The sequence below is a fragment of the Astatotilapia calliptera genome, chromosome 7, assembly GCF_964374335.1.
Source record: "Astatotilapia calliptera chromosome 7, fAstCal68.1, whole genome shotgun sequence".
Classification (NCBI taxonomy): Eukaryota; Metazoa; Chordata; class Actinopteri; order Cichliformes; family Cichlidae; genus Astatotilapia; species Astatotilapia calliptera.
The window spans coordinates 66,126,679-66,148,215 of NC_137428.1; the positions used below are offsets into that span (position 1 = coordinate 66,126,679).

At 39.9% G+C, this 21,537-nt stretch overlaps 2 long non-coding RNA genes across 2 annotated transcripts; both read right to left on the reverse strand.

Moving 5' to 3' along the window:
- Positions 1-819: 819 nt before the first annotated feature.
- LOC113024912 (uncharacterized) lies at positions 820-2,971 on the reverse strand. Its single transcript, XR_003272746.2, has 4 exons — positions 2,884-2,971; positions 2,655-2,752; positions 2,248-2,352; positions 820-1,172 (listed from the first exon to the last, which is right to left on the reverse strand). It is a non-coding gene; the product is annotated as an uncharacterized LOC113024912 (long non-coding RNA).
- An 11,667-nt stretch (positions 2,972-14,638) lies between these two features.
- Positions 14,639-21,289, reverse strand: LOC145430221 (uncharacterized). The gene is made up of 2 exons (XR_013910690.1): positions 21,175-21,289; positions 14,639-15,115 (listed from the first exon to the last, which is right to left on the reverse strand). It is a non-coding gene; the product is annotated as an uncharacterized LOC145430221 (long non-coding RNA).
- Between the last annotated feature and the right edge of the window lie 248 nt (positions 21,290-21,537).

Below are 21,537 nucleotides of genomic sequence, written 5' to 3' on the forward strand. Positions count from 1 at the left end.
GAGAAAATATATGTTCACCCAAGCACTTGAGTTAATTTAATAAAATCTTTATGTCCATGCTGATATGGAACATCATGAGAGTTCATATTTTTAATTTAGGATAAAGCGAGTAGCCCCACAGCTATTTGTGTTTTTTACCATAATCACATGGTCGTTCATATTCATAAATATTGACTGATTGCAGACTGCTTGAATCAAGCCCACAAGTGCATCTATTTTAAGGTGCAGGATCCCTGAGGGTAAAACAGAGAAGGAAAACAGGTTTTACAATGTTCGAACCCTTCAGATCTTTATCAAATAACTGTGATGGCTTAGCATTTTTCAGCCATTGAAATCATTAAATTCAATAGTTAACCCTGCGTTACCGTTGCCTTATCTAAATCCTCAGTTGAAAGACAAACGTGCGCCACCAAAAGGGGAAGAAAACATATCAGGCACAAAGGAAACGACGCATGCAGCTTTGGCAGGTTATTCCAAGAGGGCAGACCTTGGCATAGTAACAGCCTGAATGCTGGCAGAGTAGTCTCTGTGAAGTGTCATGTCTGATGCTTAATGAGTCCAGGTAAAGTGTTTGCTGTGAGACAGGGGCAAGGGAACTAATGAAATCCCTTCCACCCTGCTTTCAGAAGCAATTACTTCAAAATAAACGCTAACCACCAGACGACATGTCAAATAATGTCTAACAGCTCAAAGCAGGAATATAACGTTGCCTTAAAAATTAACTGAGATTCCCTGAATCCGTATTCAAAGGGGAACCCCCAAACTTTCCAGAGACGTTCCAGCAGTGCGAGGCAGGAGGCATCAAATTGGCTCTGTATGTTTAGATGAACCTCTTGTCTGCAAACTGAGGTTAATTAATGAAGTCATTTAAAATAAAAAGGGAAAGGGACGGGACAATCCAAAGACATCTTTAGTTTTATTTTTTTCCTAATGCGTTCTTTAGCAGGTCGCATTTGATGGAGACAAAAACATCCAATTACTGTGTAAATAAAGTCAGCTGTTGTGGCTCTCCCTTTTATGCCTGATTTGTCTTTGTGTTTGGGCCTTTATGTTCCTTTGTCCAGGCTCCCCTTCCAGTCAGTGCCTGCCAGGCTTCCTGGTCTTAACCGCTTACACGGTAGCTGCATCCTGGCTTATTTACATTACATTACATCCAATTTGAATGAGGCCTGCTGAGAGACGAAACACACAAAAATAGGCTGGATACAGTGAGTGTGTCGTAAAGCAGAGCACAGAATACTCGCAGCATCTTTGGTCTAGCTACCATAGCCGCATGTTTTTGTTGGGTCATCAAGAACTGTTATTTGTATAAATGCATATATGTGAAAAACAGTCTGAGAGCTTTGGGTTTTGCAGTCTGCATTGTGTGCAAGCTGGAAACAAGACAGACATCACAATCAGAAGAAAATAACCCTGTGACTGTGAAAAATGGGTCAGATAAGAGCTTGAATGGACTGTGATACCAAACATAAGAATATACATGTAAATAGAAAACTCACAGATCCAGCAATCTGCATTTTTACAATACCAAGAGATTAAATAACTATGGTATTTTAAATGTTCAAGTTGTCTATCACTGCAATCCAATGTAATGCATTTGTAGCTCTTTATTTTAGGGCCTGCAGCTGTATTTGGTTTAATCTCTGTGCACTAAGAAGCAGAAGCATCAAGGAAAAAAAACACAACTCTCTAAAAACACACATCAGACTAGCCAGACTGTCCAATGGCAGGAAGTATGAATATTGAATAGTGCTGGATAGTAAACGAATTCCAACATTTCTCTGCTGGATGTGGAAGTGGGAATCAGTTTTCCATGTGGATAATGGAAACAAGCTGTACACGGTGGTCAAAACAATCACACAGGCCACATTTATTTTCAGTTTCACTACAATGTGCGGTATTCGAAAATATGCCATCATTCAAGAGTTTGAGAAATAATTATTATTTTGTTATTTATTATTACAAGTCCTTATATTAGCTCTTTGTGTCATTCTAGGTAGAGAAAAAATGCCTACACATCCAACTGAAACATCCAGACATGGGTCACAACTGAGCAAGTGAAAGTCTAACAGACACTTACAAAAGCACTGAGACGCCCCTCACTCGTTTGAGTGTTTCTTTGGACATTGGCTCCTTTCCCCCAGATTTGCTTGTTTGTTTTTTTGTTAAGTCATTTGACACTGACAGCATGCTGACATACACAACAAGGAATTAGTTTAAACTGTACCTCTATGCAGTATAGCTCACCTGGCTGAGGAGCAATCCGTCCATAAAAGACTTCTGCAGGGATCTGGGTTTGAGTCTGGAATCTCCTGCACATTGTTCTCTCCTTACTTTCCTGTACTGTCCTATCTAATAAACACCAAAAGCAAATCTTAAAATAAATAAAACTAAAAGGAATTAAATCCATGCAAACAAACAAACAAACACAAAAATGAAACAGTTGGACAGGCAGAAAATGGTGTCTTTGGTAATGTGATTCATACAGAGCTATGGGCTAAAAACTAACAGCATAGCTTGCTTATCATGGTTTGCAGCATTTCCTTAAAAATTTGAGGAAATGGGACAAGTTTAGAAAAAAGAAGAAGCGGCATGCCTAAAAACACCATCTACAGCTGATACACAGTATCAAAAAGCCATGTCCTTAATAAGACCTGACGCAAGACGCATGTGACTCTTCAGCTGATCCATCTATTTGCTCAGGTTCATTAGAAATATTCTCAGTCAAAGGGTGGCCAGCGAGAAGTCATTCCTAAGGAAGGGAAACAGGAATAAAAGGCAAATTACAAAAGACCTGGACTGCAGGACAGAGGTACCAACAGTCTATAGCATTCTGCAAAACACAGTGGACTGCATTTCAGATCTTAATCCACTGTGCAATACCATCTGGAAATTGCTGGACTGGCAATGGCTTCATTCTTCAGCATGACAATGATCCCAAATACCCTGCCAGTGCAGTTAAAGCATACCTGGATAGAAAAACACACAATGGAACAATACCAGTCATGAACTGGCTCCCCATAGGCTGAGCTTCACATTAGTGAAGCCATATGAGACAGAGCATGGAACAAAAGGCAGAAAACATCCAAAGAAGAAAACATCCCTAACCCTAACCCTAACCCCCTAACCCTAACCCCTACCCTACAAAAGGCAGAAAACATCAAGAAGCCTGGAGAACTTCTTGAAGCCTGCTTAAAGAAATTCCAAGCTAGCTTGACTAAGAGAGTTCAAGCTGTGTGAAAGAATAAATGTGGTCATACCAAATATTTTAGATTTGCCTTATATAATGTATTCTTATTAATGTTTCATTAAATTACAGCTTTTTTTCTACATTGTCAGACGATATGGACGACATCACGACTGTTTTGAAGGGAGGAAGGTTCAGGGCTGAAGCAATCAGCTTCATGGGCTCATCCGGTTAGAATAAGAAAAGCAGCCATCTAATGCAGAATTATTTTCAGGGTACTCCTTTTATTCTCAAATAAATAAGGCAAAAAAGGAAGGAAACAAAGACACACATGGACTGCCAATGCTGAAAGAAAACAGAGATTCAAGTTACTCATTACCTTAACATTACATAAAATAAAAACCCAAACAGAACCTCACCTCAGCTGCCGCCCCGTGTGGAAGTGCGGAAAGAGTGAGCCAAAAGTGAATGCAGTCCTTATATACTGTGTGACATATAATGTGTGACAGGTGAGTGCAATCAAGGACAAGCACCACACCCAATCAAAGGTGAGAGAACTAAACAAGGTGCAGCTGGTGAAGTGAGTGGGTGTGCTGGGATGTGCTAAAAGGTGGGTCTCTACAACAGCCGCCCCCATATTTCTAGTGAGAAATATGTTGATATGATCAGGATCAGTCTTCGTCAGGAAGCGAGGGCAGGGGGATCAGACAGGAGACATGGCGGATATAGGTTTTATCCTGTACTAAGACCTCCACAGTTCTGATGTGGTCATCTGGGCTTTTCAGCAAGCGCGTCACTCTTCCTACAGGCCAAAGGGCTCGTGGAAGGTGTGAATCCATAATCATGACGACAGAGTTCAATGTGAGATCTGGGTTTTCCTTCTGCCATTTGGGTCTTCTTTGGAGGGATGGTAGATAGTCTCTTATGAAGTGTTGCCAGAAGTGATCTGCCAATATTTGTGCATGTCGCCATCGTCGTCGGCCTAGGAGGTCAGAATCAGAATAGGATACCAGGGGGAGTGATGAATCATGTCGGCCCATAAGGAGAAGGTTTGGGGTTACGGGGTCAATGTCCGCAATGTCTGAGGATACATAGCCTAGGGGTTTTGAGTTAAGAATGCCTTCAATCTCAATTAGGACTGTTCTTAAGACCTCTTCAGTGACCATCTGTGCACCAATGGTTCTCTTCAGAGCATTCTTCACAGAACGTATCTCCCTCTCCCAGGCTCCACCGAAATGGGGTGCATGCGGGGGATTGAATTTGAAATGGATTCTTTTAGTCATCAGGACCGGCTGTAGAGTCGGAGCAAGGTTGTTAAAAGCTGCCCGTAGTTCCTTATCTCCTCCTTTGAAGTTAGTTCCTTGATCACATATAATTTCCAGGGGTGTTCCTCGTCGAGAAATGAATCGTTGGAGGGCCATGAGGAAGGAGTCTGTATCCATACTGTTTAGGAGGTCAAGATGTATACACCGAGTGGTGAGACATTTGAATATTATTCCCCACCTTTTCTCCGATCTGCGGCCTGTCTTGACCTTGTATGGTCCAAAGCAGTCTATTCCTGTGGAGTAGAAAGGTGGTTTGAATAACCTAAGACGAGCAGCAGGCAAGTCTGACATTTTTGGAATGATGGGCTGTGCTCTCCATTTCTGACATGCGACACAGCTATACTGATGCCTGCGTACGGCTTCCCTTCCTCTGAGAATCCAGAATTTCCGACGTAGTTCAGCAAAAAGTCTTTCTGAACCAGCATGATGCAGTTTGTCATCATAATTTTGTATGATCAGTTTGGTCACTGGATGAGCAGGATCAAGTACTATTGGGTGAATGACATTCAATTCCAAGTCTGGGCTTTGCCGTAGTCGGCCTCCTACATGGATAAATCCAGAATTCCTGCACAACACTGGTGACAAACACAATAGACGGCTGTCAGATGAGAGGGGTTTGTCTGACTGTAAACGGGCTAAATCTTCACCGAAACTGTCCAGTTGTGCCTGACGAAGGATTTCTTGTTCTGCTGTTTGATAATCAGCTGCAGAAGGAATGTTACCCTTTTGGTTGGAGAGTGAATGAGCCGTGAAATCCAATAGCTCTTGATACGTTCTGAAGCTGGGTGTGTATGTATGGGAGGGTATACTGACAATACCAAAAAAGTAGGATTTCTTTAACTCAGTCTGATCATCATCAGGATGGAGATCTGTAACTGTGGGCCAGTTATTTGGAGGTTCATGCAGAAACGAGGGACCCTCAGTCCACCTGTTTGGGCTAAGGAACTCTTTCAGGGATTTACCTCTCGTAACATCATCAGCAGGATTTGTGGCTGAATTGATGTATCTCCAGTCTTGACTGTTTGTGAGGTTTTGAATTTCTGAGACTCTGGCTCCTACGAATACCTTGAAACGGCAGGAATCTGACTGAAGCCAGTGAAGTACAGTTGTCGAGTCAGACCAAAGGGTGGTAGTCCTGACTGGTAAGGTGAGTTCTGTTTGCATGAGCTCACAGAGGCGTGCGCCTAGTAGGGCTGCGCATAGCTCCAGTCTGGGTATTGTTAAATGCCGTTTAGGAGCAACACGTGAGCGAGCTAACAAGAAACTCAGTTCTACATGGCCTTCAAGATCATCTGATCTCAAATATGCGACAGCACCATATGCTCGCTCTGAAGCGTCACAGAAGATATGAATGTCTTGAACTGTGGTAGAAACATCCATTTCCTTAGAAGTATAGCAACGTGGGATGGCAATTTGTGGGAGATAACAAAGTTCTTCTTCCCAGGACTTCCATGCCTCTAAGAGGTCGTGTGGAAGGGAAGGGTCGTCCCAATCTCTCTCTTTTCTCCATAGCTCTTGCACCAAGGTTTTGGCGCGTGTTGTGAATGGGACTAAGTAGCCTAATGGGTCATACAGACGAGCAAGTACTGCATAGATACGACGCATTGTGGTGGGGTGTGAGGCTAGAGTTCTGTATTTATAGGCAAACAAATCAGTCTCACAATTCCACAATAATCCTAATGTGCGTTCATGTGGGCCAGATGGCTTGTCTTCAGTCAGGCAAAGTTCATTACTTGCCGTTCTTACCTCAGATGGTAGATGGCTAATCACAACAGGATTATTGCTGGCCCACTGGCGAAGGTCGAAGCCTCCTTCTGATAGATGGTTTCTTAATTTGTCTAGGAATGTTCGAGCTAACTCTGCTGATGGAAAACTCTGCAAGCAGTTATCAACATAGAAACACTGCATTACTGAAGACTGCACATCTTTGTCAGATTGATATTCCTTCACATGTTTCTGCAGTGCATAGATTGCACAACAAGGGCTGCAGGTCGTACCAAAGGGGAGTACCTGCCACTCATATACTGAAGGGGGAGCTGCTTTGTTCATGTCACGCCACAGGAATCGGAGGAGTGGTTTATCAGGAGGCAGAAGACGGACTTGGTGAAACATGCCTTTGATGTCGCCACTTATTGCCACTGAATGTTGCCTAAAACGCAACAAAACACCAAGTGTTGGGCCTAGGATTGGTCCTGGCAATAGGTACTTATTGAGACACTGACCTTGAAATGTGAAAGAGCAGTCAAAGACTATGCGATCTTTATTGTTGTGACTTGTCATATGATGAGGGATATACCAGGTTTCTTTGCTATTGTGCATCTCCTCTGGGCTAAGTTTGACTATATAGCCTGCTTGCTCCAATTTCAAAACCTGATCCTTGTAAGACGTGGCTTTGCCAGGATCTTTAGCTAACCGAGCCTCAGTGTTGCGGAGTCTAGACATGACTACATTTGGAGGGACATTCAAAGGAGGAAAGTTTGCCATCCGAAGAAGAGGAGTGGCGTAGCGATTAACGCCATTGATCTCAACCCTTTTTGTGGCCTGTTCAAGGAGTTCCAGTGCCAGTTGATCTTGCTTTGATCGGATCACAGATTTCTCACTGTATTCAGCTAAAGTGTCTAGTTGCCATAGCTTCTCAACATGATAACGCAGTACATCTGCAGATGAACTGAGAGATGTAAACAAACACTGCACATGCTCTGTACTGCTCCGGGGCTGAAAATCTGTGATCGGACCTTGAAGTGTCCATCCTAATTGGGTTTTAACTCCTGCAGGAGACCCATATGGTCCCTGTCTCAATGGAGCAGTAGGCGTGATGAGGTGAGTATGATCTGAGCCTATGAGCAGGAGTGGCGCTGCTTTATTAATGATGGGTAATGGGATACCTTGAAGATGCTTGTATCTCCGTTGGAGAGATGATATAGGGTAGGTGTGGTCTGAAAGTGCTAGGTGATTTGCAGTGAAGGCATTAGTAATTGTGTAGGTTTTCTCTGGGTGTGCGATGGGTGAGATTTTGAAACTTACGGAAGAACCATGAATAGTTTCAACTTCTTGACGGACCGTTCTAAGTGATAATCTCTCTGCTTCCCCAGTTAGGTTGAGATGCTGTGCAGCTGATGTCAGAAGAATGGTACGCTGGGAGCCATCGTCAAGTACTGCATATGTTTCAAGGGTTCTTTTGCCATTTCGCAGGAGCACTTTCACGACCTTTAAAAGGACACTAGGACAATCACTAGGTCTATCAAAGTATAGCGTCCTCACTACAGGATGAGTGTCAGTTTTAGATCTCTTATTTACATCGCATAGGATCTGGAGATGTAGTCCCATACAGGTGGCACATGCTTTCTTCAGGTCACACTTTGCGGCCTGATGATTCCTAGCACAACGCCAACACAGTTTGTTTACTTTTATCCAGTTTGTTTTCTCATCCTTTGTCTTCTGAATAAACCCAGGACACTTACTAATGTGATGTTCTGGTGAGCAGCAATATGCACATGTAGCCTTAGTTGTCATGATCGGCTGTGTTGCATGTACAGAATCATCAGATGTATTTGCTTCATGTAATATTGTTGTAAGTGGAGAAGCGTACTTACGGGCAGGTCGTGTCTGGTTGAAGGATGGAACAGGACTGGCCTTCTTTGGTTGACACCTGCATTCCATTTGCAACCAGGATGAGAACAAAGGCAAGGTATACGTCATTTCTCCCTGTTCCCTGTAAACATGCCGTTTGAAGCGACTGAAATGCTCTGCAGGCAACTTCACTAACAAGCGATCGACATGGGAGCCACAGTCTAGTTCTGCACGTCCTTGTTCTCCCATAGTGCTAAGCAACCCAACTAAAGCCTGTACTCGAAGAGCAAAATTATCAAGGCTCTGACCATCACCTGCTCTGATAGGAGGCAGTTCCAGTATATTCTTTAGCTCTTTCAATGCCAGCTGTCTTGGTTGCCCATAACGCTCATCAAGGGCTTTGATGGCTTGAGTGTATGGGTCAGGAGCGTAGGAAAAGGCAAGAGCTAATCGTTTAGCTTGGTCTACTTTGAGGTGATCAAGAAGGACATGATATTTGAAGTGCTCTGTCTCATGAGGATCAAGAAGGTTTGTAAGGGCCATCCGTAACATCCTGTATTGCATTTCGTCTTCTCTACTAAGGTCTGGAAATGAAGGACCTTCAAGCTTATATACATGTGTTCTCGTGCTAGAGGAGTGACCCGAGCTAGCAGTACCAGATATCAAAGGTTTCTGTTCATATGAGGTATTGGATGTAGCTGGTTGCTGCTCTAGAGGAGGGCAATGCTTGTGGTCAGATATGCGAATGAGAGGTTGAACAGGGTCTTCAGCTAAAGGAACAGCAGGTTGAACACATGAGATCTGGTCGGGATCCTGCCGTGATAAGGCCAGGAAATCAAAGGGAGTCTCATCTTCTGTAGCAAGGACTGGTCTAGGCAAACCAGTTGAAGGGATAGCAGCATCTAGTATTGTTGAATTAGGTAAAGGAGGGCTGGCAGCTGTAACTAAGCCAGACTGACGGCTAATCTGCGGGGGCTGGAAAGGTGATTGACAGGTTACTGTATCAATCACTGGGAGCTGCTCATGTTGTTGATGTGTTTGAGGACTGGCTCGTAAACTGCATACAGAAGCTTTGATTCCATCAGATGAGACTGTGCGAATTGAAGATCTGGAGCTACGAGAATGGGAAGGAGATGATTGAACCATAAATTGCTTAATCTCCCTCATGGTCGTTAGGAGTTCCCTCATGACCTCATCTTGGGTGGTGGGTAAAGGAACAAGGGATGTCTCTGGTGGTCTTTCTGACTCTCCGACAGGATCCTGCAGCCCATGTGTGTCTTTATCACTGTGCTGGCATTCAGTTTGGCTCTCTGTCTCACATGTAGCTCTTCTAGCTCCAGGGTACTGAACTTCATAATGTTGCAGGTAGGCAGGAGGTCTACTATCACGACTGGATCTTCTAGATGGCTGCTGTGTATCCATGATGCTAATACCTCTCCGGCTCGGAGGACCATGTTTTGAAGGGAGGAAGGTTCAGGGCTGAAGCAATCAGCTTCATGGGCTCATCCGGTTAGAATAAGAAAAGCAGCCATCTAATGCAGAATTATTTTCAGGGTACTCCTTTTATTCTCAAATAAATAAGGCAAAAAAGGAAGGAAACAAAGACACACATGGACTGCCAATGCTGAAAGAAAACAGAGATTCAAGTTACTCATTACCTTAACATTACATAAAATAAAAACCCAAACAGAACCTCACCTCAGCTGCCGCCCCGTGTGGAAGTGCGGAAAGAGTGAGCCAAAAGTGAATGCAGTCCTTATATACTGTGTGACATATAATGTGTGACAGGTGAGTGCAATCAAGGACAAGCACCACACCCAATCAAAGGTGAGAGAACTAAACAAGGTGCATCTGGTGAAGTGAGTGGGTGTGCTGGGATGTGCTAAAAGGTGGGTCTCTACAACAACGACTATGAAATATGATTTTGGAATTATGTGGAAACATAAGTATCCACTGTGTGCTTTGATAAAAGTTTGCACAGTACCTGAAATTGTTTGTGTTAACAGGATAACAACATCAAAAGCTAATTGGTGGATTTTTTTTTTACCTTCACTTTGTTTTGCTATGGCAGTGTTTATATGCAGAAAGTCCAGTGATTGTAGTAGTCTCCATTATGGCACGGCCCACTCATCCAAGTGAAGAGAAACAACATACTTTAAACAATAAAAGCCAATAAATCTACACTACGTTTATAATTCAGGAGAATATTGGAATTAAACGCAGTATGTAATTTTTGAAAACCTACAAGGGGGGAAAAGAAACTTTCAAAGCAAAGGATGCCTTCAGACTTAATAAAAATAAATTATGAAGCATTAAAATACATAAGGTGAAGATAATGAAGATAATATTTTGCTTTGATCCATGTTTTGCTTAAGGCTTAATGCTGTCGGAGGCTCGGTTTATCTGATGATAAAATATAAAAGAAAAATGCTTTGACCTCACCAGCCAGTCCCAATTATAGAAAAAAATGAGGATCCAGCAAACCCAGCGTGCCTCTCTGCTCTCCTGACAATTATACCAACAGCTAAACTGTTAATTAGTCTAAGCAATCACTAAAGGTGTGTGTGTGTGTGTGTGTGTGTGTGTGTGTGTGTGTGTGTGTGTGTGTGTGTGTGTGTGTGTGTGTAAAAGCCAGAGCACTGGTGTGTTTGGAGCTTGTGGTGCAGGGATTGATTGTATTTTTGTTTGGCAAAAAAAACAGACAAAGCTGGTCACCATGTTCACTAGCTAGCCACCCTCAGGTCATCAAAGCAACAGAAAGCAATCAAGATAGTGATCTGAATGACAAAAACGCCAAGTTACCTATCAGGTTTAAAGTACAAAAAGCATCACATCTGCCTATCAGGCCATATGCCATACAGATGGGAAGGGAAACAAAAGCACAGAGGAGCAAAGTTGCTCTGGGGAAAATAAAATAAAACAAAAATGGGGAAAATGGCTAAACGAGGTTACGTGAATCTCATTTATGTAAAGCTATTCATGAAAAGTCACTGCTACACACGTACACCCACATTAACCTAGACAGTGTCTTCATGAAGGCATGCATAGTGAATTGTTCCAAATATTTTTATTAGCATATCAGAGCTGAGTTTTTACAGACGCCTAATGGAAAACAGGAGACACTGACACTGAACTGACACTAGCTGAGGTATACACACACACACACAGTCTGGTCACACAGACTCACACTACGTACTCAACTAGGACTGAGTCTGCCAGTGGACTTTAGTGGGGGAGTCTACGTTTGTTCGTTGTTCTACAAGACCTTGGATTTCATTCTGAACACAGGCCATAATCCTGTAATAATATCATAAAAATTAACATTTCAATTATGGTGTTAAGAGATGCAGCTGATGGCTGCTGTGTACATCGGTAATGAGCCTTTCTTCTCAACCCCACAGTCATGTATATACACTAAGCTAAAGGGGAGGAATGATATGAATAATGACTAACTAAGCTGAAAAAGAGAGTAAGTTCCATTCTGTTTAAGACAGTGTAATCGCTCTGTAAAAGCCAGAAATCAGAATTAAATAAAACATGTAATAATTAAAATGTAATATGGTGCTGATGGTAATGATAGAAAGCACTGCAGAAACTACTGCTAACATTGTTTTTTGACTGGCTGATGCATAAATAGTAAAGTAGTGTTTTTAAAGCTCGTTGCTGTGCTACAGAACTGATGTTAAACTATGGTAAAACCATATTGTGCATAATTTAAATAGTATCTATAAAATCGTTCTTTTCTGGGAAAGGCTTATCATCATTTGGTAACTGTGAAAGTTCATGTGGGTGTAGACTTAATTTTTCAATATCTTTATAATGTTCGCCCATTTGTGATGACGTGAGAAAAGTCTTAAACAAATTTTCATATTTTCTTCCTACTGAATAGAAATGAAAAATTTTTTTATGATGCTCTTATAGTGGATTTACAACTGAAATGAAGGGCTTCAACACAGCAATATGCTGCCATTGTTTTTGTGTACTTTTCAATAACAGGATGGCTGCAGATAAAAAAAACAGGATGTAAACTATAAACAAGGAAAGAAAGTACAGAGAATAAAATGACTTAACGATCACCAATGCACTGAGGAAAAACAACAACAAACACATTGACAAAAAGGAGATTAAGAGTCATGTTTCCAATATTACGCTGAACTGTAATTGCATTTGATTGCATGAGTGAAAATAATGTGTTTTATCCTGTATTCATTGAGCATGAGGATGTGTAGCTCAGATTTTTGTGGATTCTTTGGGGAAAGGAAAGCTTATCTAACAAGGTGTGGAGCACAATGCCCGTTGACATTCAAAACATCAGTCACTGCTGAATAACCTGACATTGTTTGTAGGACCATTTAAGACATCAGAACTAAAAAGACCATGGGTTTCCCAGAAGTCCCTCCTTTTTCTTGAGAAGTCCTTCTGTGAGTATTTGTGAAAAACAGTGAAGCCAGAGCCTTTTCTGTTTATGCAGCCAGTGTACCAGGGGTGATGGTTGCTTTGCCCTATTGAGATAAGATCTGTCTAGGTTTATGCTGCCGGTGTGAATAATGCATTTGAAATGATGAACCCTCCCTGACCAAGAGATGGACAGAAATAACACTGACGTCAGACCTGAGCCTCGTGGCACCAGACGGCGCAAGGAGAGGATATAGAGGGGATATTAAGCCCGCAGTGCTTCTCAGGGATCAGCTACACCTCTCAGCCTGCTTGTCTGTCAGTCAGGGGGGATGCATCTGTGTCATGCTCTCCCTTTCTCTTGTCTTTTCATGGTGACGTGACAGGCATCTGTGAACACCGGGGAACAAAGAGGAAAGGCTACTCGCTGATATGAAATGGAGCTGTTGATAAACAGCTTTTTTGATAAACATCCATAGAGGCAACATATTTTCTACAAGTGTAGGTTACTAATGGCCTTTCACATCAGCCAGTATCACTAATATAATTTTGACCAAGCGTATAATAAATATGACCTATACGTACAATACAACTACTTCAACTGAAGGTTTATGTCTAATAATACCAACCAAGGTGATTATAGTTAACTAAAATGAAACGAAAACTAAATGTGAAAAAAAAAATTAAATAATAATAAAAACTGATGAATTTTTAAAGTTGGAAAATTAACACAAATAAAATGAAACTATAGAAGAAAGAGTTTTAGCAATTCTTAGTTTGGTAAAAAAAAAAAAAATCTGATATCTACAACACTTTGAGAAATGTTCTTTTTATTATAATACCTGTACCGATTTTAAATATTACCTCTGACATATGACGTCCAACAGTAAAAAAGAAGAAGAAAAAGAATTATTAGAATAATAAAAGATTAAAAGGTTCAGATGCTGATTTTTATTTCCAAAACAATACTTTATTTAACACATTTTTCATTGAACTATTTACTAAACTCAGAGGATAGAAACAAAGTATCAATCCTGCTGCACTCGTACTGATGCGATATCAGTGCTTTGGTATCAATCCTAAAGATATTTGGGTCGATCCGCCCACCTCTAACCCAAAGTCAGAATGCACAATCACTCCACAAATCACAGTACACTAAATAATTACTCGGTTACCTCGAGTAGCTAACTCAGCCCACCGTTTTCCTTTTTGTCTCCTATTACATGATTTTCACATATGCTCCGATATTTTGAAATCCAAGGTCAGAGATCAAAGACTAATGCTGAGAGGTGAACTGGAATCAGCCAGACTCACTGGAGGCTTACTCAAGTTAAAGAGTTCAAATTTATATAACTGATATCACTGAGAACCTCCAAAGTGCTCTTTTTTTCTAGCCTGCCAGGATATGATAATTTCACATAATTTCAATAGAACAGATTAGATGAGACTGTAAGCGTTTGAAATTTGTATTTTTATTTCTCCCGCTGTCTCTCTCCCTCTCTCTCTGGTATAAAATATATTCATTCATCTCCCAGGCCAAATTTCTCCAGCTGAAGATACTTTCCATTTTGATTGAACATTCAAATTTTACACATCTTCTTCGAGGCTGCTAATTCAGCATAATTAAATCCTGTATGTCTGCAGATTCGAAATAGCAAACTCTGACTAAATTTGCTCAAGGCAATTTGATATCATGAAATTTCTTTGCCTTGTTACTCCAGTGTAAATCTATATCATGTAAATGATTGGTATTTATCCTAATAAGTAGCAGTAAATTGGATATTCTCAGATTTCTGTGACATCTTTCACCTCTGGAGGTTTGCTTTATTTAGCCTGGGTGTTCAAACTCTCTGTGAAGCTACTTTAGCATTTTAATCTCAGTCTTTATTAATATTTTTTGTGTCGCCCATAGGCAACAGATTTCTAATAAGACAGACCAAACACAGAACATCTACCTTTTTATAGTATATAGAGATCAGCTGAAATTCAAAAGACTTCAGAACCAGAGGATGGAGCAAATATGTTTTTCTCTCTTTTTCAGTTCTGAAAGGCTGTGAAATGGAGAGCAGTGGGAAGCAAACACTAGTCGACACTATGTAAAGAGAGACTGACCTTTACACATAAAGAAACCAAATCTCATTCAGGTGACCTTGAAAGTGGCAACAATTCACAGAGGTTGGATGTAACAAATGTTCTGAATATTGCTCCGAAAGAAACAAAGAAATGACTATAGCCTCATTTGTGCAATAGTCCATTCAGACAAAACCATTCGGTGCAATCACAGTTGGCAAAAGCTCCGGGTTCTCTTGAGAGGAAAAGCAGCAATAAGCACATATTTACTCTTTTCCACATCAGGGGGGAGAGATGCATACAAAATTGGAGCGCATAACTAAGTCTATCTTGATCCATATTTCTATCAGGGATGAACCAGTTAAAGCGGAATTGAAAACGAGAGATAGACACGGAGAGAGTTCGCTCAGAAAGCTCTCTTTGTGGAGACTCCCTCCCCTGTGCGTGGGGAAAATGAAGCATTAGAGTGTGTGCTGGCATGGCAGAGAAGAGATGAAAGAGCATCTGACTCCAGTCGCTGAGATCTCCTCCTCCCATGTTTGATCCCGTCTTCTGGTCGGCTGGCTGCCTGAGAACAACGTAGAAAGTCAAGGCCTTGTTTGGGGCATTAGCATGAAGGCAAGGACAGAACAGCTTTCATAAGCTAAATATGTCCTTAAAAGCACACAGAAGGTACAATCACTCATATCTCCAAGGACAATATTCTAGCATTTGGCCTGATACAAGACGAACTAAATAATTCCAATCCATTAGTCTATCACAGATTATACAACGTTAAAATTTGCTACAGAAAACAGTTTAGCCAAAAACCAAACGTCAGATGACTCGTGTGTTCATGTAAATGAACTATTGAAGATTATTATTATTTACAACAACTAATTCAATGTCAGGTTATTTCATGTGTTTGGAAATGCTCTCAAAAGTGTTACAGAATCATAAATCATTCAGGGAAGGACAAAACAGCTCTGCAGAAAGTATTTCCAATTAAACTGCTTATATAGCTAAGCATTTTTAAATCTAATTTTTAATGGTAGAAGAGCAAGCAACATCATCTGAACATTAAATTAAATGACAAAAGGGTTGAGTTGAAAATCATCGTGGTGGACCAGTAATTTTATTTTTAGCTTTAAAATGTCAAATAGACACAAACAAGAATGTGCAAATGCGCACATTCACACTGTGTAACCACTTCACCTCTGTGGTCAGCAGGGTGATGAGACAGGAGAGCACAGCCGAGAGGAGGTTATAACGGTGCAGCCGCAGTGGTAATGCATTTTATTTATGACAGGCGCCTCAGGACTGCAACCTATCTGCACTCAGAAGCTTATCACAAGGGGCGTCTGGACTAACGACACATGGACAACAACCACGTAACTGTCATAGGCAATTACAAAGGAAACAGTGAGATTATAATGAGGGACTGAGTTTTATTCTTCAGGTAAATGTCAGTGTCTATTCAGGCTAATAGCAATTCCAGCAATACAGGCTATTAAGACAGGAAATGCTGCAAGTGTCCAAAAGACATGCTATTCTTTGTTCTTTTTTTGGTCTTCATCGTCTCTGCTGTGGCGAACTCTATTTAAATCACTGACACTGTACATTAGCTGTTAAAATGCTGTGCCTCAACAGCTGAATGAGATGGGTGCAAGATAGCAAAAACTGAGTGTTGGGTCACAAAAATGATCATATTTAATATTTTGTGAAAACTCCTTTGCAGAGAAACTTATCAAATAAATGCACAACGTGAAATATGTAAATGCAGGATTAAATAACATTTCCTCTTTGCTCCAACGTCGTTTTGCCCAAGAGAAAGTTAGTGAGATGTTTCCTTGTGATCTATTTCCACTCGCTGGATGGTACAAAATTGGAGATGATAGGTACTCTGTGAATTTACTATACAGTATCGGCATTAAAGGAACCGAACTGTGCTGGTTTGAACTGTATTCTGATAGACATACATACATACAGAGATAAACCCAACAATCATATGACCCCCTATGAGCAAGCACGTTGGTGACGGTGGGAAGGAAAAACTCCCTTTTAACAGGAAGAAACAGGAAGAACCTGGCTCAGGGAGGGGCGGGGCCATCTGCTGCTACAGGTTGGAGAGAGAGAAGGAAGACAGGATAAGCTGTGGAAGAGAGCCACTGCAGGCATTTCTTAACCACTTAAGCCCCACGCCCTGGGAGGAGATCACGTTTAATTGATTGGTAATTTATTTCAACATGTGAACAATATACAAGTACATTTAGAAAAGAAATGAGAGAAAAAAATATATATACTATACAAATTACATAAAAAAAAAACCATTCTGATTAATTTACATGTTGAAAGGGAGTGGGAAGAAGTATACACTTATTTAATCCCACCCCTGTCCCATAAATTATCAGTGAATATTTAGTCAGCTTCCTTACTGATATAATTTGTAATAAAAATAGTGAACAGATTTCTGATATACTATATTCTATAATATCACATCATGAATTTTTTGTTTGTTTGTTTTTAAATAGAGACATTCACTTAATTTAAATATTTTCCTTTTCTTTATAGATCGAGAAGATCATATTTTTATAACTCTTTTTGAACAGTTTTATGTTTGGACATTGCTTTAATTCCATATTCAGTTTGTTCCATAGTTTCACTCCTTGAACAGAAACACAAAAGCCTTTTCTTGTAGTACGTACCTTCATTGTTTTGAAGTTACAAAAACCCCTTAAATTATAACTTCCTTCTTTCAAAAAAAACATACTCTGAATATTACCTGGCAGTTCTTTATTTTTTGCTTTGAATAGAATTTGTGCTGTTTGGAATTTCACTATATCGTCAATTTTCAATATTTCAGACTGCAAAAATAGTGAGTTTGTATGTTCCCTATAACCTGCATTGTGGATGATTCGAATTGCTTTCTTTTGAAGAGTAAAAAGTGAATGTAATGTGGTTTTATAGTTATTGCCCCAGACCTCTGCACAATAGCTTAAGTATGGTGAAACCAGTGAACAGTAGAGAATATGAAGTGATGTTCTGTCGAATACCTGTTTTGCCTTGTTTAGTACTGCAATGCTTCGTGATACTTTGGAATGAATATATCTTACGTGAGCTCTCCAGTTAAGTTTTTCATCTATTATTACCCCCAGAAATTTATTTTCACTGACTCTTTCAATATCAACACCATTTATTTGAATCTTTGCATTTGTATTTAAACTACTATTTCCAAATAACATAAGTTTAGATTTATTCAAATTTAATGATAATTTGTTTTTATCAAGCCAGAACTTCACTTTACTTATTTCATTAGTCATATCCTCCAATAAATTCTGCAGATCATCACCAGAGCAAAAAATGTTTGTATCGTCAGCAAAGAGAACCATTTTTAATACTTTGGACACTTTACAGATGTCGTTAATGTACAAGTTGAAGAATTTTGGACCCAAAACTGACCCTTGGGGTACACCACAAGCAATGTGCATACATAAGGAGCAACCACCATTTATTTTCACAAACTGCTTTCTGTCACTTAAATAACTCCGGACCCAATCTAAAACTACCCCTCTGACACCATAACGTTCCAGTTTTCTTATTAATATATCATGATCTATAGTGTCAAATGCCTTTGTCAAGTCTATGAATAACCCAGCCACATATTGCTTTTTGTCTATGGAATTTGTGATGTATTCTATTGAATCTAATAGTGCCGATGATGTTGATCTGCTTGATCTGAATCCGTACTGACTCTCAGTGAGTAGTTTATGTTTATCTATAAATTTTTCCAGTCTGTTTTTAAACAGTTTTTCAAGAACTTTTGAGAATTGAGGTAGTAAAGAGACAGGCCTGTAGTTTGTGAAATGGTGTTTGTTTCCAGATTTGTATAGAGGTATAACTTTTGCTATTTTCATTCTGTCTGGAAATCGACCAGTTTGAAATGATAAATTACAGATGTATGTAAATGGTTTTATAATAGCCTCAATGACTCTTTTAACCACTATCATATCAATATCATTACAATCCAAAGATTTGTGATTTTTACATTTTTTGACAATTTCAAGAACTTCATTTTCATCAACGGCTGTGAGAAACATAGAATATGGATTTCTGTCAATCAGTGTATCGGGTTTTTCCTGTGCTTTCCCAGGATGAGTGATTGTTCTTGCTAAATTTGGTCCAGCAGTTACAAAGAATTCATTGAGACTATTTGCCACAACATCCATATTGTATTCTTCATGGTCATTACAAATGAAATACTTGGGATAGTTCTTTTGTCCAGTCCCACATTTTATAACACTGTTCAGGATTTCCCATAATCTTTTATTATTATTTCTATTTATATCTAATTGCTTCTTATAGTATTCCTTTTTACTAAATCTAAGTATATTAGTTAACCTATTTTTATATCTTTTGTATCTGATTTCAGCATCTTTAGTTCTCGTTCTTAAGAACTCTCTGTATAGAGCATTTTTCTTTATACATGCATTTTGCAGACCTTTTGTTATCCATGGACAGTCCATATATTTCTGTTTCCTACTATATTGCTTTATTGGACAGTTGGTATTGTACAGTAATGTAAATATTCTAAGGAATTTATTATAAGCACTATTAACGTCCTGTTCCTGATATACTTCACCCCAGTTTTCCTTCAATAAATCTTTTTTAAATGCATTCATTCTTTCTTCTGTTCTTACTCGTCTGTACTCTTTTTTACTGTCCATTTTATTGATCTTGTAATTCCTATCATAGATTGTAAAAATTGGAAGATGGTCACTTATGTCGTTAATCAGGAGTCCACTTACAGTCTTATTTTCAATGTCATTTGCAAAAATGTTGTCTATGAGAGTTGCACAATGTGATGTAATCCTGGTAGGTCTAGTAATTTTAGGGAATAGGTTCATACAGTGCATTGTGTTTATAAATTCCTCAGTGGTTTTATGTTTATTTGGGTTTAGCAAATCAATATTGAAGTCTCCACAAATGAAAACTTTTTTGCGAGCTATTTCAATAAATGTTTCTTCTATCCAGTCTTTAAATGTCTCAATACTACCTGGAGCTCTGTATATACAGCTAATGATTACATTTTTACTTTTTTCTTTACAAATTTCAACTGTAATACATTCTAGTACATTATCAATCTTTTCCACCACATTAAATTTCAAGGATTTGTCCACATACAAGGCCACTCCTCCTCCTCCTTTGTTTCGCCTAGTTATAAATGTGAATTCATAACCCTCCAGTTCAAAGTCTGTTCCTTTTTCCATATTGATCCAAGTTTCTGATAAGGCAATGACACTAAATGGATGTGAAAACTGGTTAAGATATTCTTTGATATGACTAAAATTAGCATAGAGACTTCTACAGTTAAAGTGGATAATTGATAATTTATTCTCAGTTTTAATCCTCTGATTGTAGTCTTTATTTGTATAGTAGCAGCAATTGTTATTGTTAGATGAGAAAAAGTTGTTGTCTGGATCTATTTCATATTCCAAGTCGTGTGTATTGTGATCCATATAGTTAAATGTTTTCAGTTCCAATTGATCATATTCTGCAACTGTCTGACTGATGCAGCTGATTCTTCCAGATGTATCTGAGTTCTTCCTTCCAGTGTGTGTCATAAGTGAGTGTGTGGTTGTCTGTTACCTTGTTTGCCGTCCAGATCGTGTTGCTCACTGATATTTTTCGAGATCCGCCATATTTTTAATGGTCAGAACTTTGGCTTCCTCTGGTGATCCGTTTAGTTTAATGAATATTTTGCAGTTCGTCGTCCAAGTGCCTTGGATTTTTCCCAGCTTCTTAAGGTGTCGCGCTTTTTTGGCTATTTCAGCGTTGTGTTTGGTTAGATGTTCATTGATAAAGACATTAGATCCTTTTAATTTTCTTCCTTGTTTCAGCAGCGTAATCTTGTGCTTTCGATTTACAAACCTTAATATAATAGTCGGTATGTTGCCGTTCCTCCTGGGAAGAGGGTGGCATGCTTCGACAGAGTTACAGTCCAGGGCAATCCCTTTGGACCGCAGGAAAGCAGCCACCTGTTGTTCCGTGGAGCTAATGTCAAGCTCTCCAGGTTCCTCGTTGCTGTCAGCGGTCACCGCCTGAGCGTATGACCGGGGTTTAATATGGAGCCCAGTGATGATGACGTCGTTTATCCTGGAGTATTGTTCCAGGTCAGCGACCTTACTTTCCAGGTATGCAATCTTTTTATCTTTTTCGGCATTTTGGATGCGGAGGAGCTTTACCTCCTCCACAATTTCAATGATATTTTTCTGCTGCAACCTGATAATTGGATATAAGACGGGGTGAGAAATATAAGTCCAGACATGTGTGGTATCCACAGAAACCTCTGAATCTCAGCTAAAATGTCACATAAACCATTTCTACAACCACCAAACACATCGAAAACAAGCCATGATTTAACAAGCAGTTACGTAAATGCGCAGAAGACCACTAAACAAACAAAACCGAACTGGAAATTCTCCAGACTTCATGTAACCGGCTAAAGATAGGCTGGTTAGCTTCCAGAGCTATCACTGAATCCACACATGAAGTTTCACCACGATCAGACCAAAATTCACTGAATGAGCCGCAAAAGAAAACCACAAAAACACACAGCAGCGCAAATGTGTAAGACAGAGATTGGCTTACCCTCTGCTGTTATTTTCACTGGTAGCCGGTAGCCACGTGATTATCAGTAGTTACCATGCCTACCTAGCCATGCCTTCAGAGCCGTTTTCTGTCAACAACCTCCATTTTAGACCCACCTACAGACACGTGACTGGACAGAAGCCACAAGCAGCAAATTTGGGCCCACATGGGTTTTGGAATTGCAACATCTGATTGGTTGAAGTGACGTGACATGGCATCATTACTTTGATTCTATTGGCTAAACTGATTAAAAAGAGGTGTCAATCATGCAAACTGACCAAAAGAAACCAAAGTTACAGCCCCTCGGAGTTTAAAGGGCCAGAGACCAATTAGCTTCATGTGCACTGCAGAAAAGGGCCATTA